The following is a 23,267-nucleotide window of genomic DNA, read 5'->3' as shown; positions in this document are numbered from 1 at the left end:
GATACACACACACACACACACACACACACACACACACACACACACACACCCACAAAACCCAGACAACATTGATGAAGCCAAGAAGTGCATGCTGATAGGAACTTGATATAGCTGTCTCCTGAGCGGCTCAGCCAGAGCATGACAAAACAGGTGAATGCTAGCAGCAAACCTTTGAACTGAGAATGGGATCTTCATTGGAGGATTTAGAGAAAGGTTGGAAGGAGCTGAAGGGACTTGCAACCCCATAGGAACAACAATACCAACCAACCAGAGCTCCCAGGAACTAAACGACTACCCAAAGTGTACACATGGACAGACCCATGTTTCCAACTGTATATGTAGCAGAAGGTGGCCTTGTTGGGCACCAATATGAGAAGCCCTTGGTCCTGTCTAATCCTGGACATCCCCCGCCCTAGTGTAGGAGAATGTTAGGGCAGGAAGGGGGTAGTTGGGGAGTGGGAATAAACTCATAGAAGAAGGTTGAGGGGATAGGATGGGGTCTTATGAACAGGAAACTAGATAAGGTAATAACATTTTAAATGTAAATTAAAAAACAAAAAAGTATAGATGTAATAATTCCTACTTCTGACAGAAAATCCCAAACATGCCACAAAATTCAAATTTAAGCTATTTGTTTATTAGCATGATAGATTTTTATTATATGCACATTACTTTTCAATTATTTTCCTCCATTGATCAGTGGTATTCACGGATGTAAAGTTGTTTATTTGACAAACAATATGAGCTCTTTGGGATATTTTTGGCCATTTGTTCAGCAAAAGCATTGCATTAAAAAGGAAGTGCGAAGTGAGCAGAGTAGAATTTCAGGTATCTTTTCTACTGTGTACCTGTCATTGTATACAGATTTCAAATTAAAAAACAAACAAACAAACAAACAAACAAACAAAAAACAGGGTTTTGTACATGCTATCCCAACTGCTGAGGTAATGTATGCAGCTTCCATACTGTGAACAGAAATATTGTATTGGGGTTTTTTTTTTTAATAGTACTTACCGCCACCTCTGACTCCTACACTCTTTCCTCCACTTGTCCACAATGATAGCATAGCCTATCATGGAGTTGCTGGCTATGGTTAACTTCTGAGAGAGACAAAGATAAGTCTTTCTCCAGTGAAAGGTTATACATGCAAGAATGTTTGAGGAACATAAGCTGATCATGAAGCATGTTTACCAAACAAGTAAGACCCAGAATTGGGTGGGTGGGAGAGGGGGAGTGGATCTGGGAAAAGTTGGGCAGACGAAGTTTGCAGTACAAATATGAACATGATCAAGACATGTTGCATGAAATCCTCAAAGAACTAATTTTAAGAAAACATGACTAAGCCTGCCATTTTAAGGTAATTGAAAATTAAAGTTTTAAATGAAAATTTTAATATTGAATGGGTTTCTTGTATGTATATATAAAGATGGTCTCAGAAATTATAGGCTATTAAATGAAAATCCCAGGACCAAGGGATTTTCTACCTCCTTATGTTCACTAGCCAAATGAGCTCCTGGGGCCATAAAAACTGTCTATTAGTAAAGTCTACTAGAAGTATTCTTGGTTGCCCAACATAAGTTTTGACTCTGTCAAAAGACCACACATTTTGCCTGGAGAACACAGACAAGTCAAGTTGAAACCAAACTGGAAGCTCACTCTCCAATGGCTAAGTCTCCTGAGACCAGAATCATGTGTATGTTCTGTATGCTGGCATCTATTATGAGTCTGTATTCACCTCACTATTAACTTCAGGCATTAAAAACAAGTAAGACAAAGACATGCTTTCTGGGAAAAAAATGAAAAGAAATGACTTATGAGCACAGAATAAGTTAATGCAGTATACCATACTGGATTATTTGAAGCTCAATTCAATAGTTGGTTTAAAAAAAAAGTCAGGAAAGAGGTTATTAAAGAAATCAGCAGGGGTTGGGGATTTAGTTCAGTGGTAGAGTGCTTGCCTAGCAAGTGCAAGGCCCTGGGTGGTTCTCAGCTGGGGGAGGGGGATCAGCCAGGGGTGCAGTATAAATGTTGAATGTGAGTCTTAAATACTGTTATAACTGCAGTAAGCATAGATAATGACATATATGAGGTGCTTATTACATGAAGAAAACTCCCTGGATAAGCCGTAGGGAAACCCTGGGCAATGAGAAACAGAGTAGTGCTGTGCTGTAACTTTGCTGACCTTTGGTAGAGTGTGTTCTGGTGGAACTGCTTATGCAGGGGGACCAAAAAAAGATTGAAAGTAGACCTTGCCCTGCCCTACAAAGAACCACTGCGGTCCAAAGATGGGATGCAGTGCTCTGAAACTTGTATTGTGCCTCCTCTACCATCTCCATCACTTACTGTGTAAACTTGGGTATGCTCATGAAGCTAAGACAATTTTTCCATTCATAAAATGCAGATAGTAATATTACCTGTGCTCAGAAACTACTGCGTGTTTTAGAGTGCATAGAATTGTGTGAAAATAGTGGTTGGCATCCATTATTCTGCGGCCAATGTTAACTTCAATGAGTTGTGTCTAATTACATAAGAAATACCATCAAGACTATGTGTTAATTTATTTCCTGTTCTTGTGATAAAACACCCCGATGAAAGAAACTTAAGGGAGAAAGGGTTTATTCTGATTCACAGTTCAAGGATATAATTCACCATGATAAGGAAGTTGATATAGCCGGAGTTTGAAGCAACTGGTCACTGTGCATTCAAATTCAGGAAGAAAATGTGAGCAGGATTCAGCTCTCTGTCTGCATTCTGTATAGCCCAGGGAATGATCCCACCCATATTAAGGGTAGGTTTTCCTGCATAGATTGATGTAATCAATAGAATCCCTTGGAGGCTTGTGAGAGGATAAATAATCTTTCACAGGTGACCAAGAGGCTTGTTTCCTAGGTAATTATAGACCCTTTCAAATTGACAACTAACTCTAATCATCATAGTGTCTCATCAAAGCTGATTTTGTCATTTGGTGAGAGTTTATTTCACTTGCTGCCATCCAAAACTACACTCGTTATTTCTATGGAGCTCCTTACAGCTTTCCTTCAGTCTCTTTTCTGCACGTTATCAGACTATCTTTCTTAAATGCAAATCACTTTCCATACCTCCCTATATCAGATCAAGTCCAAGTTCCTGATGCAGACTCTAGAGTGCACGTTTGCCTTGACCCACCTGCACCACTGTGGAACTTTCACTCCATAGTTAGAACTCCTGAAGACGATGTCTCTCCCGCCCCTCTTTCTTCCTCCCCTCCCTCCCACTCTCTCACTTACACACATATGCATGCACAGGATGACCTTGGGACAGGATGGATTTGGGAATACTATGCTCTCCTTAAATGTCAGAGTTAGGTGGTGATAGAACAAATAATATAGGTTGAAAGGACTGACATGTGGTAGATGTGAACACACTAAGAGAAGGTTGAAAGATTGTCAGAAAAGGAGACGAGATCATCTTTTAGGTTGCGTTGTCTTGATGACACTAGAAGTTGAACATGAAGTATTATGGCTATTTCTGGGGTTTTCTTATATGTAAGTACTCTTCAAAATAAATAATTGTATATTCAAGTAACAAAAGAACACATGGTGAAAAATACCTCTGTCGCATCTTGAGTGTGTTGTAGACACTCACTATAAGTTTCCTGGGAACTCTTCCAGTACTTTTCACAGTACGATAGAGAGGAGAATGAATATGCAAGTCCCCTACCTGTACTTGCTTTGCAATCATATTTCCCAGTAGTTCATGCACAGATTTGCTCCAAGATTATTGTAAATACTCAGAACTTCAGCAAGAATATCAACGAGTTATTTTTAGATTCAAGTCTTAGATGCTAGAATAAGATATGAGATGGTGATATTATCAATCTTTTTCCATTTCCTTTTTCAACTATGTTAATAATCTAGTTTTCCTAGTCATTGAAATTGCGCCTTGAATCACAAACTTGTATTCTATATAGTAGGCCTATTTAAATACTTTATGTGCTCTTAGAGAAATTTGCCTGTGCACCATGTTATAATAGTTGTTATATGGAACTCAGTCCTTTTTTTTATTGACTTAACAATGTATATTTTCTTTTATTTCCACAAGAATTTTAGAATGACCTTGTTTAGATTAGAAAAATGCATGGTATTAGAAGAGTATTAAAATATAAAGATTAATGTTATTGCCTATTCTTTTATAATGGATACATTTTCTACTCAAAACAATGACATACCTTGCTCTTGCTATTTTTCAGTCATTATTTAAAATATTTTTATTTTTATTTATAAATATTGTATTTATATTTCAAATATTATCTCTTTTCCGGGTTTCCTGTCCTTAAAACCCTATCCCATGCTCTTCCCCCTTCTTCTATGAGGGTGTTCCCCACCCATCCACCCACCCCTCCCGCCTCCCCACCCTACATTCCCCTACAATGGGGCATCAAGCCTTGGCAGGACCAAGGGCTTCTCTTCCCACTGGTACCCAGCAAAGTCATCCTGTGCTAAATATGCAACTAGAGCCATAGGTCTGTCCATGTGTACTCTTTGGGTGGTTATTTAGTGATGGGAGGTCTGGTTAGTTGGCATTATTGTACTTGTACAGTAGCAAACCCCTTCAGCTCCTTCAATCCTTTCTCTAATCCGTCCAATGGGAACCCCATTCTCAGTTAAATGGTCAGATGCAAGCATCTGCCTCCATATTTGTCATGCTGCGGCAGACCCTCTCAGGAAACAGCTGTATCAGGCTCCTGTCAGCATGTACCTATTGGCATTCCCAACAGTGACTGGGTTTGGTAGTTGTACGTATAAGGGCTGGTTCTCCAGGTAGGGCAGACTCTGAATGGCCATTCCTTCAGTCTCTGCTCCAAAATTTGTCTCTGTATCTCCTCCTATGAATATTTTTGTTCCCCCTTCTGAGGAGGACTTGCACCCACACTTTGGTCATCCTTCTTCTTGAGCATAATATGGTCTGTGGATTCTATCTTGGGTAATCAGAGCTTATCAGTGACTGCCTACCAAGTCTGGTGTGTGTGTGTGTGTGTGTGTGTGTGTGTGTGTGTGTGTGTGTGTGTGTGTGTGTGTGTGTGTTGGGTTACCTTACTCAGGATGATATTTTCTAGTTTCTATCCACTTGTCTATGAATTTCATAAAATCATTGTTTTTAAAACTTGAATAGTACTCCACTGTGTAAATGTACTACATTTTCTGTATCCACTACTCTGTTGATAGACATCTGGATTCTTCAAGCTTCTGGCTATTATAAATAAGGCTGCTATGAAAATAGTGTAGCATGTTTTCTAGTTATATATTGGAACATATGCCCAGGACTGGTATAGCTGGGGCCTGAGGTACTACTATGTCCACTTTTATGAGGAACCTCCAGACTGATTTTCAGATGTATTGGACCAGCTTGCAATCCCACCAACAATGGAGGAGAGTTCCTCTTTCTCCACATCCTTGCCAGCATCTGGTGTCACCTGAGTTTTTTGATCTTAACCATTCTGACTGGTGTGAGGTGGAATCTTAGGGTTGTTTTGATTTGCATTTCCCTGATGACTAAGGTTGTTGAGCACTTCTCTAGGTACTTCTCGGCCATTCAATATTCCTCACCTGAGAATTCTTTGTTTAACTCTGTACCCCATTTTTAATAGGGTTATTTGGTTCTCTGGAGTCTTACTTCTTGAGCAGTGAGTGTGTGTGTGTGTGTGTGTGTGTGTGTGTGTGTGTGTGTGTGTACACACATGTGCATTGGATATTAGCCCACTATTGGATCGACATTAGTAAAGACATTTTCCCAATCTGTTGGTTGCTGTTTTGTCCTAATGACAGTGCCCTTTGTCTTACAGACACTTTCATGAGGTCTCATTTGTCTATTGTTGCTCTTAGAGAATAAGCCATTCTTATTGCTCTGTTCAGGAAAATTTCCCCAGTGCCCATGTGTTAGAGGCTCTTCCTCAGTTTTCCTCCTATTAGTTTGAGTGTTTTGGTTTTATGTGGAGGTCCTTGATCCACTTAGTCTTGAGCTTCGTAAGGGGCAATAATAATGGATCAATTTGCATTCTTCTACATGCTGTCCCTGAGTTGAACCAGCACCATTTGTTGAAAATTCTATTCTTTTCCACTGGATGGTTTTAGCTCCGTTGTGAAAGATCAAGTGACCATAGGTGTGTGGGTTCATTTCTGGGTGTTCTACTCTATTTGGTTGATCTACCTGTCTGTCTCTGTACCAATATCATACGGTTTCTATCACTATTCCTCTGTAATACAGCTTGAGATTAGAGATGGTGATTTCCCCAGAAGTTCTTTCATTGTTGAGGACAGTTTTCTTTATCCTGTTTGTTTTTTTCTCTTATCGCAAATGAACTTGCAATTTGGTCTTTCTAACTCTATGAATAATTAAGTAGGAATTTTGATAATTATTGCAGTGAATCTGTAGTTTGCTTTTGGCAAGGTGGCCATTTTTACAATATTAATCTTGTCAATCCACTTTCTCTGTGTAGCCCTGGTAGTCATCGTATTTGCTCTGTAGATCGAGCTGGCCTCAAACTCAGAGCTCTGCCTTCGTCTACCTCCCTAGTACTAGGATTAAAGTTATTTACCACCATTGTCTGGATGGAAGTAATATTTTTATTTTATCAAAATTACACATTGGCAATGCACATAAAGCTCCATTTATTTTTCTTTTCATACGTAGACTGATTTCTATTGCTATTGTGAGAGTGTAGCTCTGCTATACCTGAAGAAACTTGACTTTCAGTTTTGCATTAAATTGATCATTAAATACTTTAAATGTGTATTCACTGCTCTTTGAATGCAGACAGTAGAAGAACATTACTAACTTGTCTTCCCAACGCTAAATTTTAAACAAGAATATTTTAGATTATTGTGGCTCAATCCTAGGCATTTTTTCAAATAATCAATTACATCTCATATGATGAAAGCAACTGAATTGAAAGGATTAATAGACATTATGATTAGAGAGGTGTGTGTGTGTGTGTGTATGTGTGTGTGTGTGTGTGTGTGTGTGTGTGTGTGTGTGTATGGTGGTATATAGTATATGTCATATTTTTGTACTTGTATTAGCATCAAAAAATGACCTTCACAAATTAAACCCAGACAGAAACCCAACTCAAAAAAGAGAGTGTCATCCCTAACTAAGAAGCTAATTGTATTTGATAACTTGTGGAGCAGAGGAAATCAGTTTCCTTTAATAGAGTGACACTGAGTATACAGACCTCATTCAAGAGCTTAGGAATAGTTTGCCAGCATAAAATAAAACCCGTATTTTTTTGTTTTGTTTTGTTTTGTGCTTCTTTTGCTTGTTTATTTGTCTTAGGGGTCTTATTTATTTTAAGAGAAAGAATAGGAAGTAGACTGGGTAGGTAAGAATCTTGAAGGAGTCAGGGAATGGGAGATCATATGAACAAAAGTATGATTTTTTTGTAAAAATGGGGGTGCTAGACAAAAACAATTGTTCAAAGCTACTCTAAGATGTGTAATTTAGGGATATGAGTAACTTCAGAAAAACAAAGTAAACAATTCCTTCAACTCAGTGAGTTAAAGTAGTAGCTGAAGCAGGCATTACTCAGTTGAGTCCTTTTGGATACATTTTACTCTGATAACACACTTCACTCTACCATGAGCTGTTGTTAAAGGACTGTTCTGATCTGGGAGTTGTGACACGTTGGACATTGAAATGGGCAAGAAACCTTTATAAATCCATTCTTAAATTACATCATTACACGTTGAACTAAAATCCACATAGGAGACGGTTATGTCTAATCTCAGAATGAAACAGACCAATGGGTTCTGAAATAACTATTAAAGAGAGAAAAATGAATAGAAACCCCATTTTCTTTTTTAGTAAAACAAATTCTGATGTTTATATTTTCTATTCAGTGAGCATAATGAAAAACACTCAGAATTATGTCAATTGTATTCTTGAAGTTTAAGTGGCTTTGGTCCTCTTTACCATGGAGAGTTCTGGGTAGCTTGTGTAATCAATTCAATGTATTTAAATGAAACTATGTTAAAGCCAAGTGGGAAAAAGACATCCAAATGAACCTCGATATGCAAATCTCTTCTGTAAAACTGTCATTAATAGTTATGTCCAGAAATTTTAGTTTTGCCTAGCAAGATTTTGCAGAGATAATTTTAAAATAAGGTGACAATGTTTTTTGGTTTTTTTTGATTTGTTTGTGAGACAGCTTCTCATCCGTGAACTGGCACTTCTTATGTAGACCAGGCTAGCCTTGAACTCAAAAAGATGAACTTGCATCCTGTAACTTTTGAAGGGAAATGGAGTTGAGATAGGCTTTCACCACGTAGCCCTGGCTGTCATAGAATTTGTTCTGAAGAGCAAGATCCTGTCTCTTACATGGTGGGAATCCAGTCTTTTCCCACCACTCCTGGCTAGCGAAGCTTTGTAACTTGAACATTCCTAGGAACATAATCCAGGAAATGGAGCCAAAGGCCATTATATGCTGGAGGGTAATAAATGATTTTTATTTTTATAAGCACTCATTCTTGTCAAATTACCTTGTCTGCCAGATTTTTTTAAATGCCCAAATTAGCATATACTTATATATTCCCTTAACTCAAACTGCCTTTATTTTATTGCTGCTTTCTGGCATGGACTATCAGATCACAGATCCAAACATTGTGGGTGTTAATGAGTGAAGCCTAAATATACATCTTGGGAAGCATTATTCAAACTATTTTAGCCTTCCATGAAGTTTCTCCAGACTCTGCCTTTGAGTAACTGCTTTCTTCTGACAGTCAACACTTCTAAGGGCATTGTGAGTGGACCACTATTAGAGCTGTTTCTTTCAGATCCATTTAAGTATAAAACAATAAGAACCTTTCATGTCTCTGATATGGTAGATATTACAGTCCCAACAAACCTGTATCTTTTACCTTGCCTTATATCTGATCTATTTCTTGGTCAAGTTCAGATTTGGTATAGGTCAAAGCAATTGTCCTCTGAAGCTTTGTTGTTCTGAGGGCAGGGCAGTAAGGGCCAAAACATGTGTATTAACTTTCAGCTATTCTCTCCACAGGGACAAGGGTAGTGTTGACTCATTCTCAAAGGGTCAGTGCACTGAAGTGCTATTAGGTTTGCCAGAATTGTCCAATATGAGCTCTTTGTACCTTTCTCCTCTCACTTGGTAGAGTTTAACTAAATTATAGGAGCTACATTTAATAATATTTTGGGGCAATTGCCAGTGAAAACTTTTCCAAGCAAAAAATATAACAATTTCTAAAGCACAAGAGACATGCTTGAGTGGAACTGTGTGCTTTGTAAACCACTGATATTAGAGGTTTACATATAAAAGGAAAACAGAGGGAGAAGGTTAAGACATAGGGTATCTCCTACGTCAGAAATGCAGATTCCCAGGTGAAATGACTAGTTTCTGAGACAGAAGTAGTGGTATTTACAGAAGGTTCAGGTGACTCATTTTAACATGAATATGTAAGATACTCTGGCATGAGTTGGACGGTCCAACTACCTGCAGAACTTCATCTGGTCTGATTACAACTGAAACGTGTATCTTTAAATGACATCAAACTCTGATGTTCTAGAATGTTGAGCTGTAATGTTGTTTACTTTAGGTGACAACCCATGAGAATATTTTATGTCAAATGAATGAGTAGATGAACCACAAAATGCAAAGGGGTACAGGGTGGTTTTTAAGACTTTTCCTTTCCCATCTGGCAAAACTGTACTTCATTTATTAACAAAGAAAACACTTTTCATTGGATGTACTGGCTGGTTTTGTATGTCAACTGGACACAAGCTAGTGTCATCAGGCAGGCATGTGCCTCAGTTGAGGAAATGCCTCCACGAGATCCAGCTGTAAGGCATTTTCTCAATTGGTGATCAATAAGGAGGGCCCCACCCATTGTGGGTAGGGCCAACCCATTGGCTGCTATAAAAGTCAGGCTGAGCAAGCCAGTTAGCAGCAGCTCTCCATGGCCTCTGTATTAGTTGCTGCCTACACGATCCTACTCTGCTTAAGCTTCTGCTTGGACTTCCTTCAGTGATGAACAGCACCATGGAATCGTAAGTCAAATAAACCCTTTTCTCCCAAGCTTCCTCTTGTGGCCATACACTTACAGAAATCCTAACTAGGACATTGGAGAATCAAATTAGCGCTATTTCCATAGATATTTAAAATGCAAATTATGCTATTTGTTAGTTTATGTTTTAAATAAATTCAAACGACAATTCCTGGGAAGCAGCTGTGTCTGTAGAGATTGACTTTACATCTGTAGTGCTGTGAAGAGAATGGAATATTGCATGTCCAGAGGTCAATTGCCTCTTCTTGGGTTAGTTCTAGCTCTCCCAAAGAGCTCCGTATGTATGTTTGAGTGAACCTGTGACTAATAGACCAAAAGGTTTTGCAATATTAACTAGCAGGCCACAAGTTTCCACCACCCAAAAGCAGAGAACCTCACCAGATAGCAACTTTGGCCTCTAGAAAGTCTTCCCCTGTCTTGATGTGACTTACCCTCTGATTTACCCACCAACATATTTTAAACTTGCCTTGATTTATGACTTCCTTTGTTCTCTAAAACTAGAAAACTCCCTGAAACTGCTTCCTCATTGGAACATGAAGTTTAGGATTATCTAAATATATGTTACCCACTGGAAATGGCTCTAGAGTAACCTATATCTTACTCTCTTTAAGATAAGAGCTGTTGCTTATCATTGACAGAGTAGAGATGATTAAGTAGATAATTATCAATGGCTTTGCAACGTTAGTGGATTCTGGACTGGATTTTAAAAGAAGGACTATAGGAATGAGTAGTAAATTTCCCCTGTGGCATTAATTATACACATTCTGGTTTGTTCTTTACAATTAACAGACAAGCTTCCGATGGTGGTTTGAATGAAAAAGCCCCCCACAAGGGGCTCATAATTTTGAATACTTGGTCCCTAGTTTATAGAACTGTTTGGGAAGGATTAAGCATTGAGGTCTTGTTTGAGAAGGTACATAACTGGAGGTAGGCATTGAGGTTTAAAAAGTTCGTGCCTTTCCCAGTTAGCTTTCTTGTATCAAGCATGTGGCTCAGGATGTAGACTCTCAGCTACTGCGCCAGCACAAGACATGGCTGCCTGGGACCCTGCCATGATGTCTATGAACTCTAATCCCTAGGAGTTTAAGCCCCCAGTAAACTCTTCTATAAATCACCTTGCTCATGGTATCTCTTCATAGCAATATAAAAGTAACCTTACACACTTCTTACCGTTTTTCATTAGACTATAATATTTTTTTGTATTTCATTTTTCTAGTTAGAAGTCTTTATTTAGTTCTCCCACAATTGGCCAAAATATGTTTTCTGAGTTTATTTCTTATCTGCCACTTAGAAAATTGTACATGTATACACACAAGTCCAGTAATTTGTCAGCCAGTAGCCAAAGTGCTAATGAAAGTAACTATTCTCTCACCTCAACAACGAAGTGCTAATACGTAGATCCAGAAGCTTTGATTGACACCTTCTAAACCTGTCTTCACTTACACTCCTAATTTTCTCAAGCAATTGAACAAATACATTCTAAAAAGCAGCATATTACAAAGCATATATCATGATAGCATGGACTTTTATAAAATCCAAATAAAGTAGCCACATAAGATGAAAGTCCAGTTTTATGCTAATTTCAAAATGAACATTTAAATGATTGGAAATGTAGAAATGTTTATTGTCAATCCAAAGGGTTAATACCTAACTGCTGAAGTATACACAAATGTTGTCACTCTAAATATATTCAAACAAAGACATAGAGACCATCTAATTTGGATGTTTTACTCTCTGTTTCCTATATAAGGACACTGATCTTACAAGTAATTAACATGATTATTAGCTAAATATGCAACTTCATGCTTATATGATTGCCTATATGTAGTACAAGTGTGTAGGGGTCAGAGGAATATTTGAGATTTTTTAACTTCCACCTTATTGAGGCAGGGTATTCTCTTTGAATATGCAAGATTAATTTATTCATTAAATGGCAAAATTATATATATATATAAAACATTCGTTTTAAACATATTATTTCATAATTCATTATCGAAATGCATATTATTATTTTACATTGATTTTCACATTCTTTTTGATCAAGCAAGACTTGGATTTTAGTAGCCTTGCATCTTTTTGTTGTTGTTAATATTATAATTGCATTTTCCTCTTCCTCTTTTCTCCCTCTAAACTTCTTATGCAGACTTCCTTGCTATCTTTAAAATTCATGGCCTCATTTTTCATTAATATACATATAATGTATTTAGTCTAATATTTAATGTTACATGTACAGATTTTTTTTCAGGGCTGACCACTTGGTATTGAATAAGCAGTTAGTGTACTCCTGCCTAAAAAAGACTATTTCACTCAGTCTCAAAATACCTTTCTTCCTCTAGTTCTTTGTGTAAGGATGAGAAAGCTCACTGTACATGCAGGCTCTTTGTTCTACTGCACAGTGTATTTCAGGCTAGCTGGACAGCAGTCTTCAGGGTGGTTCTCCCAACTCTGTCCCCTGTGTCACATGGGTTTAAGGATGCTGCAATAGTATCTTTAAGATTCAGTGTCACCCTTATAGAAGAAGGGAGGGGGGAGGAGAGAAGGGGCTTATGAACAGGAAACAGGGAAAGGGAATAACATTTGAAATGTAAATAAAGAAATACCCAATTAAAAAAACAAAGACAACAAAAACAAACAAACAAAACTGTGTCAACTTCCTGATTCTGATTACCCCGATTTTTGAAACTTGATCAAGTTTTTATTGTGATGTATTAGTAGAGAAACAATTTTATTTCTATGGGATTCTTGTTTTTACAGAATGGTGATAAAGACCAAATCAAATAGTCCTATCACATAATCCCATTTTTTTCTCTTATATTTTAAAAGTAAGCTCATCTCTATGTCATTTATGAAATATTGCATAGGTTCCTATTTCCCATACTTTAAAAAAAGTCCCCTAACAAATTACTTGAGTCTTTTCTTTAGCAAGACCTTTACTGTCATTGTATTCTGCATGACATTTTGAGTTCCACATAGCTGATCCAGCAGTGTCCAGTGTGATGGTTAAATACTTGCTTCCTCATAAATGTTACTAAGTGATTTAATTTTCTCAAAATGTTAGAGCCTGCGTGTCATCTTTATAAAGTTGAAAGATTCATACTGTCCTTTATGAATTTGATATTTACAGTCAAAAGGCTTGAACCCTAAGCAATCTGGCCCACAGTTAGGTGTTTAGCTTGACATTTTAAAATGCATGGTCCTTGGCATCCTGGATCCTTTTAGCTTGTTTTGAGCTAATTGTGAATTCCGCGGTGTGCAGAGAATATGCATGATGCTTTAATTAACCGCTATCCTCAAAATTATTTTTATCTATTTGTTAAAAATAACTTTAGTAAACAAGCATTTCCATTTTTACACATATGTAGAAAGTATTTGTGTGCATACCTTTCTAATCCATATTGGCAAAGCATTCAAACTGCACATTTATAGCATCCCTAATCAGTAAACTTACATCAAAGTTAATTCCACACATACCTGTTTGCTCAATGATAAAAGAATGACTTCATGTTATTCTATAAATAATGCACTCTTTGATAATCTAAAGGGAGATTGTTGAATGTATTTTGATAAATGTGTTGCCAAGTTCCAAATTGTCAGTGCAACTTTAAAATAATCCCAACCAGCAGTAACGAGCTTGAAAACACAGAAACTAGTTATATATCTCAAATCCACAGCAAGGAAAAAATTACAGTTCACTTAAGGGTCACTTCTAGGGATTGGTTGTAATCTGCAAATTTTTTAATCTATTACAACGCTTGAGTATCTTAGTTTTGGAAACAATAAATGTTTCTTTAGAACAAAAAGAAGAAGAAAAAACAGGCTAAAACATTTTTTTCTCTAGCTGATGCGTTCTTCGCTACAGCAATTCTGCAAGCTGATTATGCCCTGAGTTCAGGATATTTCTCTTGAAATGGGAAGAGAAATCATAGGTCACTTTCTACCATCTTCCAAAGACTGCCCACACATGAGAGCACACGGCAATTAAAAATAGAAAGAAATGAGTGTCTCTGCCCAGTGTGTGCTCAATTGACTCAAATTGTTCTTTCTCCACATGTTTAACCCTTCACTAGACAGATTTAGGCTTAGATTTTCTCCATAGTTCTTTGAAACCTTTCCTGACAAAATAGCTGTTGTGATTAAAAATAACTCGTATATGCTTAATAAGTCAATACCCTTCCAGGTGGGATTTGTAATTGCTTTGTCTTTTTTCTGATGGACACATTTGTACATATTGATGGAATCAGTGTGTGAATTCCAGGTTTAAAATCAAGTCTCCTTTTCTGTTCCATGTTGCTGAAACTTGTAATATTAATATATATATATATATACATATATATATATAATACCAATTCTATTTTATTAACTTTGGATGTATATTTGTATATATACATTTGTATGTGTATATATACATTGATACAGTGTGTATTTGTGTAACATTCACCCACATTACCTTCAGTTTTGTCCCTTCTGCCTCGCTGAATTCCAGATGTATTCAATATGCCTCTGAGTAAGTGTGTGTATATGTATGTATGTGTTGTGTGTGTGAGAGCAAGAGCGTGTGTGTGTGTGTGTGAGAGAGAGAGAGAGAGAGAGCGAGAGAGAGAGAGAGAGAGAGAGAGAGAGAGAGAGAGAGAGAGAGAGAGAGACTACTGTAAATTAATGAGGTAACTTGCCTGCATGTAATTGGGAGGGGGAGTTATTGGCAATAGCATGGGCAATTTACCAGTGCTTTCAACATTAGATATATGTACGCTTCATCTCCTGGCAACTATTAACTGCAAATTGCTATTCAGGGAAGAGTCTGGCCTCAAGAACCCCTCTGCTATCTTTGACTGGACATTGTGCAGTCCAATATTGTACAGATAGGAACAATGAAACAGAGCTATTGTGGGTCCTTAAGTGCAAAGATCAACTCATGTTGGGAAGAGATCATTCATAGCACTCTGCCCACTCTGGATTTTAATTCATCCTGCCATTCTTCCATAATACATCCCAAACCTTGGTGAGAATGATATAAATACCCCATTTCAGTCTCTGTATTTTGAGCAGATATGAGTATCTGTAGCTATTAACATCCACTACAATGGGTGGTATTCCTGACCAAGACTGAAGCAGTTCTAATCTTTGGATATAAATAAGAATATTTAGAAGGCAGTTTGATGAGCAGAGTATACCCACTTAGAAAATGAACAATAGTAACTTGCTTATCACAGCTATGATATCCCTAGCCACAGGATTTTGATCAGGTTGACTTTACTAGGCATGAATATTTTTTTCCTGTGGGGCAGGCTTCAAATATAACCAAAGAACAATTTTTAGCCCGATAGAAATCCAGCAACTGTTACTCCAGGACAAATCATAGATGACATTTACGTTGTGTTGTGGACAGGATCCATAGCCAGGTCCATAGCTGATGACTTTTCTCCCCTCTCAGACTCGATCACACCTTCCAGTATTATGGAAGCTAGCCTTTAACAGAGTTTCAGCTTAAATTGTCTATGTTCTATAGCCAAACCACAGAGTTTCTTCTGGAATACAGTCTTACAATCTACCTCTGGTGGGCATGGACAATATGAACTAGCATTTTTGTCCTGGGGTCTTTACTAATCAACAACTCCTAAAAAATATCCTATCCTGAACATAAACATAGTAAATTGCTTCAGTCTTTATGTAGCTTAGACACTCCTACTACAGTAGAGGAAATGTTGAGTCTGCTCTATATGTGTTGGGGGCCTTATATCAGCTGGCACATGCTGCCTGGTTGGTGATTCAGAGTCTGAGATATCTCAGGGGTCCAAGTTAATTGACCCTGATGGTCCTCTTACAGGGTCGCCCTTCTCAGCATCTTCCAGCTTTTCCCTAATTCAACCACAGGGGTCACCAGCTTCTGTCCATTGGTTGGGTGCAAATATCTGCATCTGACTCTTTCAGCTGGTTGTTGGGTCTTTCAGAGGGAAGTCATGAAAGGTCTGCTTTGTGAGCACTACATAGCCTCAGTAATGGTGTCAGGCCTTGCCCCATCCCTTGAGCTGGATCCCCTTTTGTGTCTGTCCCTGGACCTTCTTTTCCTCAGGTTCTTCTCCGTTGCCAATCCTGCAGTTCTTTCAGGCAAGAACAATTTTGGGCCAGAGTTTTAACTGTGGGATGGCAATCCCATACTTCTCTTGATACCCTGTCTTTCTGCTGGAGGTGGGCTCTACAAGTTCCCTCTCCCCACTGTTGGGCATTTCAATCTCCTCTTGAGTCCTGAGTGTCTCTCACCTCCCAGGTCTCTGGTGAATTCTGGAGTGTCCTCCCAACCTTCTATCTCCTGGGGTTGCCTCTTTCCATTCTTTCTGTGGGCCCTCAGGGCTTCAGTCCCTTTCCCGCACCCAATACCAGCTAATGTTCCCCTTTCCTTCCCAGTCCCTCCCTCCCTTCTCCCTTTCATTTTTTTTCCCTCCCAAGTGAGAATGAGGCATCATCACTTGGGCCCTTCAGCATGTTGGCCTTTATGAGTTCTGTGAACTGTATCTTGGGTATTCTGTATTTTTTTTTGCTAATATCCACTTATTAGTGAGTATATACTGTACACGTCCTTTTGGGTCTGAGTTACTACACTCAGGATGATATTTTCTAGTTCCCTTAATTTGCTTGCAAAACTCGGGATGTCCTCATTCTTAATGGCTGAGTAGTATTCCATTGTATAAATGAATCATATTTTCTGTATCGATTCTTCTGTTGTGGGACATCTGGGTTGTTTCTAGCTTCTGGCTATCACAAATAAGGCTACTGTGAATATAGTTGGAACAAGTGCCTACGTAGCATGGGTATGTTCCCAAGAGTGGTATTTCTGCGTTTTTAGGTAGATCTATTCCTAGTTTTCTCAGCAATCTCCAAAATGATTTCCAGAGTGGTTGTACTAGGTTGCAATCCTACCAACAATGGATGAGTGTTCCTGTTTCACCACATCCTTGCCAACATGTGTTGTCACCTGAGGTTTTGATCTTAACCATTCTGATTGGTGTAAGGTAGAATCTCAGGGTTGTTTTGATTTGCATCACCCTGATCACTGAGGTCTTTGAACATTTCTTTAGCTGTTTCTCAGCCATTCGCGATTTCTCTGTTGTGAATTCTCTGTTTAGTTCTATACCACAGTTTTTGATTGAGTTGTTTGGTTTTTTGGTGGTTAGCTTTTGAGTTCTTTATATATTTTGGATATTAGTCATCTATCAGATGTGGGGTTAGTGAAGAATTTTTCCCAGTCTGTAGGTTGCCGATTTGCCTTATTGACTATGTATTTTGCCTTACAGAGGCTTTCCAGTTTGATGAGGTTCCATTTATCAATTCTTGATTCTAGAGAGTGAGTCATTGGAATTCAGTTTAGGAAATTTCCCCATGTGCCAATGAATTCAAGGCTCTTTCCCACTGCCTTTTCTACTAGAATTAGTAGATCTGGTTTTATGTTGAGGTCCTTGATCCACTTGGAAGTGAGCGCTGTGCAAGGTTATATATAGGGGTCTACTTTCATTTTTCTACATACAGACAGCCAGTTAGACCATCACCATTTATTGAAAATGCTTTCTTTTTTATTTTTATTGAATGTTTTAATCTACATTTCAAATATTATCAACTTTCCGCAACATAAACACCTCCTCATCCCAACTCACAACCTTGATATTCCCCTACACTGGGGCTTCAGTGTTGGCAGGACCAATGCCTTCTCCACCCTCTGGTGCCCAACAAGGTCATGCTCTGCTACATATGTCTGTCCATGTGTACTCTTTGGATGGTGTTCTGGTCTCTGGTAGCTCCGGTTGATTGATATTGTTCTTACGGGGTTGCAAACCCCTTCAGCTCATTGAATAGTTTCTCTAACTCCTCCAGTGGGGACCCCATTCCAAGTTGTAAGTCACGTGGTTACAAGAAAGGAGTATGGAACATTTCACTGTGGTCCTGAGCTTCGTTAGGTTGGTCTCTCAAGATGAAAACAATTGTAAATATTACCTTTGCACTGTTCTGAACAAAACACATGAACGAGACATTTACAAGAAGGAGGATTTTATTTCCTCCCAGTTTTAAGCATTCTGATTTTTTTGTAGATAAGATGTGATAGAACAGGCCCATGTTAAGGTTGACAGGAATTAAAAACAGAAAGGAGGAACCAGAGGCAGCATATATCCAAGAATATGCCCTCAGTATCAAAATTCTTGCTCTGGGATTGTATCATTCAAAGTTTCCTTACTTTTCCAAAGAAGATGGGACTATGTATTCAAAGCATTAGCCCATGGGTAACATTTGATATAGAAAGCATAACTTATGTTTGGTTCTAATTTGTCCAGAATTGGCTGAGAAAGCAAGAAAAAAATAGATATTTTCAAAGTGTTTGGAATGACATTTGAGAATGTAATTATTGAAACACAAAGTAGTGAATTCCCTATAAGAAGAAATATATCAAAGAAATTTCAAAACACATCAGGAACATACATGTAATTGATATGGAAAATATCTCTGTTGGTTAAATGTGATGTATTGGAGATGATTCTAGCCGACAGTTCCAACAAGTATTTACTTTAGAACTGGGCTATAGTTGGAGATTTCAAGACCCCTTTGCAAAAACTAAAAATTGTAAAAGTAAAGACAGGAAATAATGCTACTTAATTTCTCCCAGTGATATACACATACATTGATGAGATTCAGTCCAAAATTTTCTTTCATCTAGGGTATTAATTTTTAAATAGTCATTTTCAAATAAACCACCTCATTTGGAATTTTATTAGAAAACAATTTTTCCAGTTCCATATTCTATCTATCTACCACATCAAAATCTCTAGAAAAGACTCAAAGTGGCTGTAGTTTGGACAAGTTCTTCATGTGCTGTCTAGGTATACTGAAGACAGAAACACATGGCTAATACATATTCATGCAGCTTTTTATCTACTTTGATAATCTGGAGCAGGAAAGAATTAACTCTTAGTTTCAGATTCTTCTGGAAATGGAAAATTGCCAGGGACTGATAAAACTTCAGTCCTACAACTAAAAAAAAAATTCTCTTCTCTCTCTCTCTCTCTCTCTCTCTCTCTCTCTCTCTCTCCATGCCTTGATCCTCTACAGACTTATTATTCTACTCTGGAGTCAGATTTGAGAGTACTGCATCACTGGTCTTTTCCCACTTGCTGCCTATAGGAGACAGAAAAAGAAACAACTTTGGACTGTAAACAGAAGCAAATATATTTTTAATATGTTTGTTCCTGGGTTAAATACGATGCTTAAGACTATAATCTTAGCTATTGCTAAGAATCATGTTTCATAATGACTAAGAATTAGATATTTCAGATGAACATAGACTGGAGTGTGGGATCATTAGCCACATTATATTGAAAGACACAGAAAAGAAAATGAAGCATGTAATTAAAACATTCCCCTTTTTCTTCTAGGAAGTCTTTCATTGTTTTTTTCTTCCTTAACTTCCTTTTGCACCCCTTGTTGTCTGTTACTCTTCCTTTAGAACCTGGTTATCTTCTCCCATCATCAAGCACTGTATTAGAGGCCTCAATACCCAATTACTACACTTTGAAACACTTGGCAACTCTGGCATGGTTGTAGCTATTTATAAGATAAAGTAGTGATCACCTAAAAACGTTCAATATACCTCCTCCTCTGTGTCCCTTACCATGTTTTATGTCCATAGAGGAAGTGAAGCATACAATAAGCTTGCTTTATAGAAAGCTTATTTACTGTGGAACAATGGGCAAACAGAAGTAAATAGGGCTGGGTAGATTGCTGGAAACACAATGACAAGTGTCAGGATACCAGAAAGTACCATCAGATGAAGGGAATCGTATCATGTAGCCCCACGGGGAAGGGAAATGGAACCAAAATTAGAAGAGGTGTAGTTACTTGATAGAAAACTCAATCAGGCAATAGAATTCATTTTTAAAAATGGGACTTTTTAAAAAATATTTTGTTTCATTTTTACTAGTAAGGTGACACAGGAGGTAGGGGTGGGAGTGAGAACAGACTTTCTGATCAGCCTGGACCGCTCCATTCCCAGTGTTTCAACTGGTTTCACTTTATGGGATGCTTTTTAGCTGATACTTACTTCCTGCCTGGGGATCCTCAGGTTAGCTCTTTTCCACTCTAGCTAATGTAGCTGTTACTGCATTGTTACAGTAAAACCCTTTGCAGCTATTTACATGGCCTAAAGACAGTTTTATTGTTCAGTGCTCGAAGATTGAGTGTGTGTGTGTGTGTGTGTGTGTGTGTGTGTGTGTGTGTGTGTTAATCATACAACCTAAAGTGTATCTTAATAACACCTTACTACAACCAATTAGACACCTACAGCAGAATTGCACTGTGCTCTTTGGTTGACTTCCTCTCTTGATTAGTCAGGCTGAATCAACTTCCATCTACTTAATGCAGCCTTTGACTAGAAACACAAGGTTGTGTGTGGGCTTTGCTCACTGACCTAAACCTCATTTTGTAGATTTGTTTTTTACATAAAAATCTTCAGGCTTAACTTCTAATTACTCAATTAACCAATCCCACAAATATGTAATGATCAGAGCATATTTTTGAGTTTTACTGGCATGCAGGATTCATTTAACTTGGAGTTTTCTGCATGGACTCTGAAGAGTTGTTCACTCCCTCATTTCAATGTGTCTTAGAAGGCTTATTGTGATTAGACTTCACATTAGTGTTTCCTAGAAATGATGTCTTAAAGCCCTTAAGTTCACGTGAAATTTAGAGAAGTCACAAGTGATGCAAATAAATTATTGGTCATGAGCTATATAATAGTCAAAGTAAATCTTGTAACGTTTTCAAAAAGTCATCCTTTCGGGGAGTCATTTCAAAACTGAAAAAGGAGAAATAATATAAAAAGCCTCTTTAGGGCAGCTTTTATTTAATGCAGTAACTGATCCTCTCTCTCTGTCTCTGTCTCTCTCTCTCTCTTTCTCTCTCTCTCTTACATGCACACACACACACACACACACACACAGAAAGACAGGCAAATACGCACACACACACACAGAGAAAGACAGACACACACACACATGCATGCACACACACATACTCACCCGATCACATTCACATGCTCTCTCACCCACACGAACACACTCAAGCACATGATCTCTCTCTCAAACGCACACACCCCACACAGCAATCTGTAGTCAGTACACTACTTTCATGTTTGTTTTCCATATTTTTCTACATAAACTCTGAACGGTGCTTTACATAGCCACACCTTTCCTCATCGATGCTAGTCTGCATAATGTTTTCCATTTATTATTGTTGAGCGGGACAGATGGCTGTGTACGTTCCATTTCATTTTCTGTGTATGTTTGTGAAAGCCAGAGTACAGCTTACAGGAGTGAATTCTCTTCTGCCACCATGTGAGTCACCAGGACTGAACTGAGTTCTCAGAGTTTGTTAGTGTCCCAGAGCCATCTCTCATATGTACGCTGATCAGTTTTGGTGCTCAGGTTTTGATGGAGACCATAGAAGCACAAGGCAGAAAGGATAGTTGTCTCTTTTGCTCTGCTACTGCCTCTATTTGCTGGCCAGACACTGAATTTCTCCAGTGATGATCCAAAGAGAGCATGGACATGTCACTCTTGACATTCACTTTTTGTTCTGGAGGAAAAAAAAAAACCTCATTATGTGCACCTGGATTTAAAAAATCAGTAAGACTGAAAAGTATATGTCACCTTCTGTACAAATAAGTATTAAGTTTCTACCGCACTATTTTTATCTATTGTGTTTCAAGGAGGAGGTGGTAAATGTAAATATACTGTGTTATTTCATAAAGAACTGTTTAACAAACAACTTTCGAGGAAGTACATTTGCTTCTTAATTTGAAATCATTTAAGCTGTCATATTAAATTGACTTCATTTTATATTGTTAAGTGTTTTAGGAGAGAAATAAATATGTCAATGAACGTTTTATTTTAGTTTTTAATTAATGTATTTTTACATTTTGAGGTTCTCATTTCTTTAAGAAATTGTTCTTGTACCATGAAGTCCAAGTGTTTCTTAAGAAATAGATTATTTTTATATTACATTTACTATATTAGCTATAAAAAGCAGACATAATACCTCTGTTCATGTTTTTGTTGAACTGTCCGTATTTTTATAAATGGCAATCTAATAAAGCCCATAAAATTTCACCATGACCGTAGTAATCAGTTCAGAGTCTAGTTTTAAAGAGAAAAGAAAAGGAAAGAAAAGAAAAGGAAAGGAAAGGAAAGGAAAGAAAGAGCAGTGGAAGTGACACTTAGATTTCGCCTTTATGAACACATGTCCTTGTCTCTACCACTGACTCTCCTGATAATGATGACTCACTTGAAAAGAATATAGAAAGGCTGAGCAGCAAGACAGAACTAGATTTCATGTCTTAAAAGAGCAAAGTGGAAACTTATACCTTTTGGAATTTGTTCCATATAAATCACCATTCACAGTGCATGAGAGCCCGTTCCCTACTGAAAATCATTTATAGAGGAGGGGAGCATGTCCCTCTAGAACACCATTCATGGAAGAGGGCATGTTCCTTATAGAACACTATTGTGCATGGAGGAGGATAGTATGGTCCTAAGGAACATTATTTATGGATGAGGAGAGAATATTCAGCATAGATTACTACTTAAGAAGAAAGAAGACGTTTCCTAAGGAACACCATGTATGGAAGAAGAAAAAATGTTCCCTATAAAAAACCATTTATGGAGGAGGATGCCATGTATCCTATAGGAACACCACTCATGGAAGAAGAGGGTTGCTCAGAAGTAGGGTACTTCCTACGGTGCTGTAGATCCCAGTTTTGATCCCTTGTCCCCTGAAATTTTAGATCTGTATTGAAATGATAATCTCTATACTTTAACTTGGTTGAGTAATATTTAGAAAGTCTTAAAAAAAAGGGATGTTTTGTTTAGACAAAAACAAATTATAGAAGCATCCCACTTAGAAGGTGAGAATAGGCACTCAATACACATAGGAATACACACAGCACCAAGTGAAGAAAGGCAAGTTGGACCCAATCAGGAAATAAGATGAGTCTTGGCCCCAAATCTGATATAAATGGTAAAACATGAAATAAAGAAATAGAATGGCTAAGATCAAAAGTTCAGGTGCAGGAGATGCTGGAAAGGATGTAGAAAAAGAGAAACAATCCTCCATTTTTGGTGGGATTGCAAACTGGTACAAAAACTATGGAAATCAGTCTGGCTATTCCTCAGAAAATTG

General features: G+C 37.8%; 1 protein-coding gene across 1 annotated transcript in view; it reads left to right on the top strand.

Annotated features, from left to right (window-relative positions):
- Nkain2 (sodium/potassium transporting ATPase interacting 2) overlaps positions 1-23,267 on the top strand; it is a 1,206,208-nt gene that overhangs the window by 825,913 nt on the left and 357,028 nt on the right. The gene's annotated exons all lie outside the window — the stretch shown is intronic.

The sequence above is a fragment of the Rattus rattus genome, chromosome 2, assembly GCF_011064425.1.
Source record: "Rattus rattus isolate New Zealand chromosome 2, Rrattus_CSIRO_v1, whole genome shotgun sequence".
In the NCBI taxonomy this organism is placed as follows: domain Eukaryota; kingdom Metazoa; phylum Chordata; class Mammalia; order Rodentia; family Muridae; genus Rattus; species Rattus rattus.
The sequence above is the reverse complement of the archived record's forward strand: the minus strand, read 5'-3'. Positions and strand labels throughout refer to the sequence as shown.